Below are 12,778 nucleotides of genomic sequence, written 5' to 3' on the forward strand. Positions count from 1 at the left end.
AATCCGTCTACAGAGCCTGATCGCTGAACAGATAAGCTCAAAGTGTTATTGATGGGGGAGATGTTTTGGCCCTTTAAGTAAGAAGGGTAATTAGCTGTGTTTCCCTGGGATTCACAGAGCAAAGATGCTTATTAAATCAGAACAAGCACATGGGGAATATATAATAAACACAACTGTATAAGTGGAGTATTGGGTTACATTAACAAATCACCAGTTCATTTATAAGTGTAATTTGAGTTCAAATCACCAATGATTATTTATTCACGTCATTCAATGCAACAGAAATGTTCCTGTTCCAAATGAAGGCCTGCTGCATACATATGGATGGACACGTTAGATGAGAAAAATAAACACTACTGTTTTGCAGCCAAACATGCCTGATCTGCATTTCATTATATTTAGTAGGTTTAATATTATTATTATTATTATTATTATTATTATTATTATTAATAATAATAATAATAATAATAATTTTTATATTTTATTATTATTTTTTATTATTATTTTATTTTGTTTTACTGGTGCACAAAATGAATCATGCATTAACATCACTGTGTTCAAAGAATAAAACCAATGCAATGCATGAACTCACAACAAATGACGTACATACCTTTTTACAGAAACATGACCTTTTTAAATACTACCACACTGAAATTATTTTAATTTTTAACCTTATGTATTTCAGTAATGAACTTATTGTATTTATACTATTTATTATTTTTAACATTTTAACACACACCCATCACCTAATTTCCATCAGGCTAGAATAATAATGAATATTTACTGCAAATCAGTGTGACTTCTGCTGTTGTCTTTGAGAGACCAGTTCAGAAACGTGTGGCTTCACCTTGGCGAGCGCCACTCTCATGTTATTTTCACAGCAAAGTCTGTTCCTTTTCTTCATTTTTTTATGTCGTTTTATGTTTTTATGCCGTTCAAACGGCTCATTTAAGTTGGGCAGGCACGTCGATAGACACATCAAAGGGTGCATTTGTTGAATTGGACCAGCGTCTGAAGACGCTCGCAGTTCGCTAATCATATGAGTCGGGTGCATGTCTTGACCTCCGCCGAACCCCTGAGACTGACTCACCGAACCCTTAGGGTTCAATCGAACCCAGGTTAAGAACCACTGGCTTAGTCAAATATATTTACCAGTTTGTGTGATGAATAGTTTTGAATTAAGCAACTGAACCTTAACTTCCACAGTGATTTAAAACTCTATATGCCTTGTCTTCACTGCTGTTTTATACAAATACTTGCTGACAGCTGTTAGGCTGCAGATGCACATGTCGGGGTCTCTAAGCCCATCCATAAACCTCCCTCCCCATCCATAAACCTCCCTCCATAAAGCAGCAGCAGAGGGCTTCATGGGGCACAGTGTGGACTGTGATGACGCTGAGTAATAAAGTCTGACCTCCCTTCGGTACACAAAGAGTTAACGGGGCATATGTGCGTTGATCACACTTGACCAGGGGCTTGTGCACCGGACGGTTCCCAAATCCCCATCTATGCTTTTGCAGCCTCAAGGAAGGCCCTTTTGTTGACAAACAGGGCGATCTGAATCCCAGATGTGTGTTTAGGGTAAATCCACTGTCTGATGTAGCATGTGTGGTGTCGGGTTTAAGGAGCAGGGCTAGCCTCAGGGCGTGCTGGAGAAGGCATTAACATTAACAGGGACCAGGGAGCTCAGTGCCAGGGTGGACTTTGAGGTTTGGATCAGGTTTGCCCTATGAGCTCGGTATTGTCAGCTCATACACTGCTCCCACGACCACACCCTGCCAATAAGTGCGCACCAACTCACCCACTTAACCTCCACAAAAACTCTGGAATAGACCCTGTCTGGCATTCCACAGTCAAAGACACACTTTCCACTAGTTTTAGAGATCAATTTCAAGGATTTTCAAAAATGGCTACAATTACCTCCACCTCTATGGACACTCAAACTCCCCTGTACTCAGTCATTATTGATTTGTTTCAGTGAACATTTCTCGCACAGTGATATAAAGACAGAACAGAACAGACTGGTGGTGAAGGAGAAGCAGGTTGATGACCATTTATGGTGCAAATATTTGATATGAGTTTATATTTCCGACAAAGCGGGGTGGGTGTGAAATGTTTCCTTTGTATAAAAGGTTACAAAGTGTGTCAAATCAGCGTGACATATTATGCTGTAACCTTGCAGCTGCGGTCCCAACGATGTGGTCATAAAAGTTATAAAAGGCTTCTGACAATACGGACTGAGATGGAAACTGGAATGCAAAAACCTTGAAGATCAAACATTTACCCAAATTCAATTATAAACACAAAGTTGACTTCAAATGGGGGAAAATGTGAATATAACTTATGGTGGAAGACAAAGAAAGGACAGTGTAGATACTTAAATGATCCAAATGGAAAATTACTCTTATATTGGCTGTCATTGTTGTGATAAATTATACCTACAAACAAAGCAAGTATATGCCAAGCAACAGTGGTGTGTACTGTACTTTAAAAATCAGTGGCTCTCTGAATAGATGCACTATTTTGCAGAACATGCATTTTGACTTTTTTTTTTTTTTTTCCAAGGATACCATGACTGGAAAACTCAACAACTACCACATTCCATCTTCACTAGGTTTTCCAGAACGTGTGGTGGGGCCTTCAAAAGCAGAGCTATACTTGCACATATCATATCTCCCACTTAAACAAGCATTCCCTGTCTTTTCCATGGGGCAATATTACCTAGAATAACTCTGGTATTAAAAATCTGAAATTCGACACAAATAAATACTATTGCTAATCTAAGGGCTACATTCCTGCTCAGCTTGCATGATCTGGTGTCTGGATGTTACTGTAACTGGAAGCCGTCCACTTACTCTGCAGATTGGTCCAGATTGTTTGGGGATTATGTGGGGCTTTATGTGCATGGAGGAGAGATGCTAACTGATTTAGCATGTGTTGAAACCATACACCGTCTTTTTGACCCCCCGGGTGTCTGCCCCTGCCCCCATCCTGGTCTGCTAATCGATCCGTTTGGCACTGCAGTATGTGGTATAGTTGTGTGTGTATAGGTCTGGTTAGCAGATGGGCTAGCTTTGTCGCCTTTGTAGCTTAGGGCCCAAGTCTGAAAGGTATTAGCGCTGTCCGTCACATATTAATTTCCAGCTTCCTCCGGTTTGGATGGTGGCACGATGCAGTTGTTCTCTCTGCCTTGGTTCACGTGCCAGAGGTAACGTGATTGTGTGGGCTATGATAAGAACTTACATTGATGAGCCATGGGGACACTTAAATTTTTACATTTGACGTTTCCATTAAAACAGAGGTCCCAGGTAGATTTACGTGGTTCCTCAAGCAATCAAGTATTAAATTTGAATCCTAAACATTGTAGGGAGTATTATACCTCTGATTAAGCCAGATAACAAGGACTGAACTGGCATTGTTCTTGGTACAGCAGTGCAATTTCTGTACCACATACTATTTAGGAATGAATCTCTGGATTAGGAGAGGTAAAAAGTTTAGTTTATTTTTGCAAAGTTGGACCAGTGCCTTGGTAGAGGTCAATGTTCTCTGACTGCTTCTACTTCTCTTTGTTCACAACTTCTCTTTGTCTAGAACTTTTGCAGAGCTTTGTACCTGTATCAGATCTTAACACCTGCTCACAACATAAACCCCAAACAGGACATGACGACGCAGATGATGATTTCACTTTACAAGACTGTAACCGTGACAACAGACAGAACAAAATGTGCATAAAAGGCCATGATTCCTCCATGGTCATGAGAGGCCTGTCTTTTGTTACATCAAACACACTTTTGCTTTTGAAATGGAAACTGTCAGAAAATAGAATAATTATACTGGAACATGTGTCTCAAGAATGTGAGACAATGACATGGTGTTTCAATTTGTTGTTGGGAAATATTTAATTTACAGTTATGTGATGAAAAAATAATACATGAAGCAACAAAGGAGATTTCAGGTTAGGAGGTTCATTTATGTCAATCATCACTTGCATAATATCAAGATAACATTTTCTTCTTTTAATTTTAAATTTTTAAGTCAACTTTTTGAACTGAACTATAAAGGTTATGGGTTAATAGTGACTTTAAATAGGCCTTCATTTTTTGTTCATTTTGCTTAAGGCTACATTGCAAAAATTCCTTTGTTCCTTTAAATTCCTCCAATAAATAATACCATTAGGAAAATAACATCATGTACTTTCAATTATACTACAATAGGACAAAAGTTTAAAAGGTAAAGTAATGAGGCAGATGTCTTTGTCCAGAGCTGTCCACACTAACCTCTGTTATACGTGTGAAGAAACACAGAGCACAGTTTTGGCCTATGGCTGTATCATTTATATGACTTAATATTAATATCACATAGACACCGCCAATAACCATTAGTCTGTGACCGGGGTCAATGCAAATATAAGACCATTTATTATTACGACTGCATTTTCAAGCTCTAAAGTAAAGCTCAAGGCAAAACAAATACCACAATATGGTAACAGTGATAGAGTGATTTGGATATGCACTTTACTTGAGCAGTTTCTGCAATAAATTGAATTCCTAATAACTTACATGAATACATAACTGAATGATATCTGGAAGAACTTACTTCAGTACACATTGTGGCAACTAAACATGTATTTATAGTTATAGCTTATATGATTTGAAATCGCTTGTTGATGATTGAATACAGTAAACACTCAGTCACCTCTACTTCTAAAGAAATGTTTCTATGCTCATGTACTTATACTCAAAAGCCTGTAAAATCAGTCAAATTATAAGTTACAATTTGCATGATTAAAATGAGCAAATCACAAAAGGCAGGCACATTTATGTGACTGTTCTGTGCAAACAACAAAATAAACATTGTGTAGTTTATTCTTCAGGTGGTTCTTGTATTCATTTAGCAGTTTATATTTCTTCTTTTAAAATAGTCCTGGACATGTTTAAAATGTGTTTAAAACGCTCCTGATTCTAAAACATTAATCACAATTTGCAATGGCAATACTTGTCAGAAAAATTGTAGTTACATATTTTTCCAAAAATCATTCAGCCACAACGCTCAAGTACAATTTTTGGCTGTCCTTACCATTTTGTCTAGTGTATCTTGTATTTTCTCAATAATTACTAAAGCCTAGTCTCTGAGTCTCTGTGTCTCTGTGTCTCTGTGTCTCTTTCCACTCTGGCCTGTGTCTCCAAACTGAGAGCAGTGGCTTCAGGCCGGGCCAAAACAAACAGCTGTATAAAGTTAGCACTCTCCGTCAGTAGTCCATTTGTTTTATTCTGTCTCCTGTTTCTGCTTGTTAAATTAACGAAAAAAGTGTGCTGCCTATGACTTTGAATGTAATTTATGTATTTTAGCAACATGCGCGTCAAAGATGTACTCAATAACTGCACATAGAAAGTAAATGTACAAATACCTTACTCAAGTAGTAACTGAATGAAAGCCCACAATATCACATTATATTTACATCTTAATTAAGAAAATTGTATTAATGCACAATGGCAAACGAGGGTAAAACTTATCAACTATACTGACGATATTACTACTATAATACAATGCAGCCAATAGCAAATCATCAGCTACTGCAAGTGTCAGCTACTAATACTACCAGCTAATTCTATATCTACCAGTCTATCAAAACTCAAAACTGTTCAGGAATAAAAATGCATCAATTCAAGGGCCGAAACTTGTTTAAACTGCACAATAGCCATGATTAGACTAATACAAATAAATGACAACATCTCCATTAAATTAAATTAACTGATATGTGTTTTTTCATGGCCGAAGGTGATACCAGTCGTTTAGAATTTAGAGAAACCGATGGCTGATTTTGGTCATTTTACAAACTGGATAAGAGAGCTATGTAGTCACGTTTTAAGAAGTTATCTCTTCTCACTCAAGTGTTCAAGTAAAGTGCTATTCATATTCTTTGACCCAGTAGTTTAACCCCTCTGCTGGAGATTTAAGGCCAATAAATTATAGGCTAAAAAGTGAAAATACCGGCCAACCAATATGTCAGCCAATCGATACATTGGTTGATTTCTAGTAAGTTGTACCTGTATTTGGACTGAATTGCTGGTGCTGATGAGGTAGAGGTTTTAATGTTGTTTATTTTCCCACAAACTGCCCCTTAACTGATAACAAGATTTACTATAACAGATAAGTAGTAGTAGAAGAAGAATAGTTCAAAAAACATGAAAACCTGTCATAGACACTTTAAGATGCAAATTTACTTGAGTACATTTTGTCCATAAAGGATTATTTACTACACAATCCTCATGGGCCCAACTCGGTGCCCAAACATGACACGTGGATGAAGTCAGAGCACTCCGCTGCTGTCAGCCTTTCCCTTGGCACAAATAATCCTCAACTGCCCACTTTTCTTATTTACCACACAAATATGGCAGCCAAAAAGGGGGGAAAATCCACTCCACTCTAAGCACAAAGTATGCTTGACAAAAACATGGCCAAAACGAGTCACTTGGAGATGAGAGAACCATCAATCATCAGTGCTGGGTTGTCAAAGCCCCTGACAGCCCATAATATATGCCACTGCTGAGATCATGACAGCTAATTTTGCGACACTTCGAAGCTCAGTTAATACATTTGAGCATGACATGATGTTCTACCACAATGTAATTACAAGCTAAATATATTTTTGCGCCCGCCAACTATTTAGTGCTTTTGAGGAGAGGTACTTTTTAAGATAACTTCAGCTCATTTCCGGTGTGTTTCAATGTGTGTTGGTAAAGTGATAGGGGAAAGAAATCTCCAAGGACTGCTCACAAAGTCCTCTGTGTTTAGCAGGTAAATAATCAATGCAGAGCTGTTCCTGTGAAGCAGGAAGACAAACAGCACAAGGCTTTCCTGCCATTGGTCCAGAAAAGCTGCTGATTTTAAAGTCTGTCTGCTCGGCTGGTGGCCTGCTTTAAGAGATGACCCGTGGAAAAACAAGGCCCTCCTACATTTTTACTTACATCAGCGCTGTAGTAAACCTGATTGTTAAAATGTGGTGTGTTAGTAAAGTGAGAATTGTTTTAAATACTTCAAATCAAATTCATGTCTTAGATCTGTTATATCAACATCAAGCCTAGATAAACTTAAGTCAAATATTTTATCTGAAAGGACATAATATAAAGGCAATAAAAGTATTACAGTTCTGGAAAGATGGAATGTATTGTTTTTAGCCTTCATCTTTTAGCCCACATGTGTCAAACTCAAGGCCCGTGAGCCAAATGCGGCCCGCCACACCATTTTATGTGGCCCACGGCAAGGTAAATTAAAAGGTATGACTGTCTTAAATCAGTTTATCAGGAGATACAGTTACACAGTCATTTTTTCATATCTATGCAAATATATATGCAATATTTGCAACTTGAATAAATAATAAATATAGAAACGGTTAATTAACAAGATTAAAAAGTAGTTTATTTATTTTACATTACATCTGGTTACATTTAGTTACATTTATAGGATCTTACAGTTACATCTGGCCCTTTGAGAGCGAACATTTTGTTGATGTGGCCCTTTGTGCAAATGAGTTTGACACCCCTGTTTTAGCCCTTAGGTTAAATCCTTGTTCACATTGAGACCTAAATAGTTTAACGTGCTTTCTGTACACACACATTAGGGTAATCAATAAAAAGTACCAGTGGTGTCTAAGTAGTTCTGAAAGCCTGAATGACACATCATAATTCCTCAGTGGTTCAGGTAGAGTCCACAGCAAAACAAAACTGAATTCTGTCAAATGGGAAAAGTTTTCAAGTAGCTTCTTTAGTTCTACTTCAGCTTCTCATGAACTGAAGAAGCTTCTTGGATTAGATGTTAAATTGACATAGTTCGATTTTCTTTTGAATATAATAAGACATTTCATCTCTAAATACTTAGTCTGCTGCAAATGTATCACATCTTGCTATTTTTTTCATTCACCTTCCATGTGCAGTTTTATCTTTGTTCTTGGTGTCTGTGTAACCCCTCAGTCGTCCAGGTCTGATCTATAGCAAAAGATGGAGTTTAAATCTATCAACTGGACAAAACGTTGAAAGAGCTGCTGATCCAAGCTGCCTCTTCAGTTCTGGTCAGATTGCTGGTGGACACTGCCTTATATCTGTCTGAAGAGAGGAGCTAACTACACTGAATCGGTAAACAGCTCTCTCTCTCTTCTCTAATTTCAGCCTTAAATACCCTATTCAACCTTTAATGGCCCTCCTATTATTCTGTCTTGTTTCTTTTTGTTTGCTTTGCGTCTGAGGATGGAATCAAAGATCTGTGAGAGATTATATCTCAGGCCCCATTCCTGTTTAGGGAAGGATTGTCTTTCCTAACAAAAATAGCTTCTTTAACGTCCCTCTCAAAAAAAAATTTTCTCTGACTCAAATCTGAACCTCACTATCTTCAAAGGAGTGGTTAGTGTCTTTGAGATGTAGAATAACAGCAGACTGGGGTCCTGAGCTGCTCTCACGACGGTGTTGGTACATTCTCTTATGGAGTAGCTGTTTAGTTTCTCCAGTGTAACGCTCACTGCACTCTTCACTACACTGAATGGAGTAGACACATTACTTTGTTTATGTCTTGGGGTTTCGTCTTTTGGGTGAACCAGTTTCTGTCTTGAAGAGTTTGTAGGTTTGAAATATACAGAAAACTAGCACCATCCACTCTAGCACAAACTCAGAGTTATTCGTACTCTAAAACACAGAGCTCAAGTGGTGCTCACAAATACAGAGGGAAATGTGAAGGAGAAACAACATGTGGAGAAAGCCCAACAGGGAAAACAGGACAACAGGAATAGTTACCTAGATAAGTGTAACTATTCCATACACAGCGGGTGTGTCTGAAAAACTTCGAAGAATTTTCAGACAGTATGAGATTCCAACACTTTAAGACAGAAACTGGTTCACCCAAAGGACAAAACCCCGAGTCACAAACAAAGTAATGTGGTGTACTTCATTCAGTGTAGTAAGAGTGGAGTGAGCGTTACACTGGAGAAACTAAACAGCTACTCCATAAGAGGATGTACCAACACTGTTGCGAGAGCTCCTCTGGACCCCAGTCTGATGTACATCTACATCTCAAAGACACTAACCACTCCTTTGAAGATAGTGAAGTTCAGATCTTAGTTAAAGAAGCTATTTTTGTTAGGAAAGACAATCCTTCCTTAAACAGGAATAAGAGCCTGGCACATAATCTTTTACAGATCTATGATTCCATCCTAATGACCGAAAGGACAAGATCGCGGATACAAGCGGCTGAAATGGGCTTCCTCCGCAGAGTGGCCGGGCGCACCCTTAGGGATAGGGTGAGGAGCTCGGTCACACGGGAGTAGCTCGGAGTAGAGCCGCTGCTCCTACACGTTGAGAGGAACCAGCTGAGGTGGCTCGGGTATCTGCTCAGGATGCCTCCTGGACGCCTCCCTAGGGAGGTGTTCTGGGCATGTCCCACCGGGAGGAGGCCCCGGGGAAGACCCAGGACACGCTGGAGGGACTATGTCTCTCGGCTGGCCTGGGAACGCCTTGGGGTCCCACCGGAGGAGCTGGAGGACGTGTCCGGGGTGAGGGAAGTCTGGGAGTCCCTGCTTAGACTGCTGCCCCCGCGACCCGGCCCCGGATAAGCGGAAGAAGATGGATGGATGGATGGATGGATGATTCCATCCTCAGACCCAAAGCAAACAAAAAGAAACAAAAGCGAACAATAGGAGGGCCATTAAAGGTTGAATAGGGCAGTTAAGGCTAAAACTAGAGACAATAGCTGTCTAGTTTTGTTGTTTTGTTTGTGTAGTTAGCCCCTCCCTTCAGATAGATATAAAACAGTGTCCACCAGCAGTCTGACCAGAACTGAAGAATGGTAAATGGTCACATTTTTATACAGCACTTTTCCACCTTCAAGGCACTGAAAGTGCTTTAGATCAAGGAACCACTCACCCATTTACACACACATTCATACACCAGTGTATGCAGACACTGGGGGGCAAGGTGGGTTAAGTGTCTTGCCCAAGGACACAACGACAGTATTTATCTGTGAGGCCTGGAATCGCACTGCCAAAATCTGGGTCAGTGGATCTGACCGTTCAACCAATGATGTTTATGTCAAGAGCAGGATTTGAACCACCAACCTTCTGATCAGTGGACAAACAATCAACTAAGCTACTGTCACCCCAGAAGAAGCGGCTTGGATGAGCAGCAAAACGTCTTCATTCCTACAACAATCTGTCCAGCTGACAGATTTAAACTTCATCTTTTGCTATCGTTGTTCTTGGTCCAACACAACATAAACTGGCCTCAGTTCTCTCCTGGTTTAGTCCTGGTTTGACCCGAGCCGATGTGTGCTTCTGTGTGCTCTCAGGTTAGGGTTTCACTGTGGTCCTAGGTTGTGGCTCGTCTGGAGAACTGACAGCTTTGGGTCAACTAGCCACATACATGGTCGATAAGGTCACTGTCTAAAGTTTCATTGGTCAAATGGTCACATCTGGAGTGCAAGGTGGCAGTGAACAGCACCCCTGCCAATCCCAGTGTGGGCCACCAACAAAACCATACCTCTACATGGTGTATTTGTTTTGGTCTGTTATATTATATAGTCCTTATTTGATTAAGGTTTGGAGCTTGGTTTGGTTGTGTTACATAATTGCACGTCTTTTTCTCATATAAATCTACTTGTTTTTTTCTCATTTTGGCTTGGGTTTAGGTTAAACTTCTTTCTTTCAATTTTTTTTTTCAGTTTTTATTTAGGTTAAAAATGCACAGTATATCTTGATGTATACTTAGGTAGGTTTTAAGAGTATAGGGAAGGAGACGGTTATCAATGGAACTTTTGCAATATTTTTGAAAATGTGCTTGTCTGCTTTCTAAAGAATATAGTCTACCTTTAATAATATCCATTTTAATGCGTTATGGATTTGATAAGTGTAAGTTACATCCTAAGTTGATGCTTTCAGTTTACCCTTAATAAATAACAATATATCATGTCTTCTGTCACAAACCCACTTCTGTCTCTTTGTGATTCGTCTGGTCGGCCATGTTGCTCAGGGGAACCAACAACACTTTTAAACCTAAAGCTTATTTGTGCCTCTCCCTCCCTCTCCCTGACACAAAAACACAACAAACTCACAAACCCCAGTCTATAGAAGTAGTGGACAGATTTACAGCCAGTCAGGGTCAAGGGTCATGTGGCTGGATGCTTTCTTGGAGTGGTCTTTTCTGCGTTTTTTGTACTTCTTTTCTTTTCTTTGGAGGTGTCGAATCCGCTCCCACACCTCCCCCTGCATTCCTCTCCTTTGTTTATTCTATATAAATACAATCAGGCCCTCGCTGGTATGGGATGGTTTGCCCTGCACACACATACATGTATACAGACACACACCAACTCAATGGGTTACAATGGCAGCTTGTCAAAGGCCCACCGTCATGCCACCACTCACATACAGACACCTGGAAGAGAGGATTCACTTCGAGCAAAAGCTACAGCCGTATACACTATTCAACCACACCGACCTCATGTCTACTGCGTACAATACTTTTCACTTTTCTTTCGCTTTGTAAGAGTATTTTAGAGGAAGTGTGGACAATCCATAAATGCAAAGTTGGGAAGACACGTCAGGATTCAATACAACTTTAGATTTGAGTTTAACAGCCTGGGATAGAACACGGACAGGCAAAACATTTGAAAATGATGCTACAAGACAAGCTGTCAAGAACTCTCTCTGTTTAGTCTTTTTTGTTTGTGAGTGACAACCATATTGTAAAGGCTGTCTGAATTCTATACATACACTATGATTCATATTGTCCTCGAAGGGTCCTTGTTCGAGTTACGACACACTTCCTTAAGTTTTATACAGATGCAATGGCTTTTTAGAGAGTGGTAACATTGTGAAATTATTTACGCGTGTCAAGTGTCAAAGAGAGAGCATACATGTGCCATAAATATAAACACCAATGTTTTTTAGAGAGTGACTCACTTTATTTTGTGTACATATTGAGCAGATATTTTTGCTTTTTCTCCAGCACTGGACGATTTTATTATTTTGTTTTGGCTGACTTGCTGCTTAAAGAGTACATACAAAGCTGCACAAAACACACACAGCTCTTTTATTACAGAAACTGGAGAAAATAATTAAATACATCGGCCCAAAAATATCGGCAGAACTTGTTGGTCATCAGCTTCCCTGGATTCTAAACTATCAGCATCAGCCATGAAAAAACACATAACAGTCGAGCTCTAATATTGTCTTCGGAATATTAAATTGTTGACCACAGCAAAACTCACTATATATATTTGGTTTAGCTTATTGTGATGGGAATCGTGTATATCAGACATCGGTCCTGTATTAACAGTAAGGACAGTATGGTAATTGGATTTCACGCTACAATTTTGTGTCACATTTAGCCATGCATTAGCAGTGTGGAAACGTAGACGGCCTTTTCCTGCATGAAATGACAATAAAAGAATACGACTTTTAAATGTCCATTGTGGAGAGAGGGGAGGAAGCCGGGGGAGGCAGAGAGGGCCGAGTGAATGAAAGAGTGTGTGTGGTCGTGCCAGGTCTGCTCCAGTCTGTTGGTTAGGAAACGGACAAGAATGTGTAACCATCCCGTTTAAGGCCCTTTAATGAACATCCAGAGCTCTATTTTTTGTGGCGGTGTACACAGAGACTGAAGTACGCAGAGAAAATGGCAACGCAGGAATTTTCTTAACCTTATAATAGCTCTGTACGTTTGCACAGAGGAAGTCAGGCGCAGGGCAGTGGGTGTGTGGTGTAGTGTGGCATGCACTGGTCAAATATGATTATAATAAGTAA

At 39.6% G+C, this 12,778-nt stretch overlaps 1 protein-coding gene across 1 annotated transcript in view; it reads right to left on the minus strand.

The window, feature by feature from the left end:
- Nucleotides 1–12,778, minus strand: part of prdm5 (PR domain containing 5) — a 48,615-nt gene that overhangs the window by 13,306 nt on the left and 22,531 nt on the right. The window lies entirely within an intron of this gene.

This window comes from Periophthalmus magnuspinnatus, chromosome 4 (genome assembly GCF_009829125.3).
Source record: "Periophthalmus magnuspinnatus isolate fPerMag1 chromosome 4, fPerMag1.2.pri, whole genome shotgun sequence".
NCBI classification, from domain to species: Eukaryota; Metazoa; Chordata; class Actinopteri; order Gobiiformes; family Gobiidae; genus Periophthalmus; species Periophthalmus magnuspinnatus.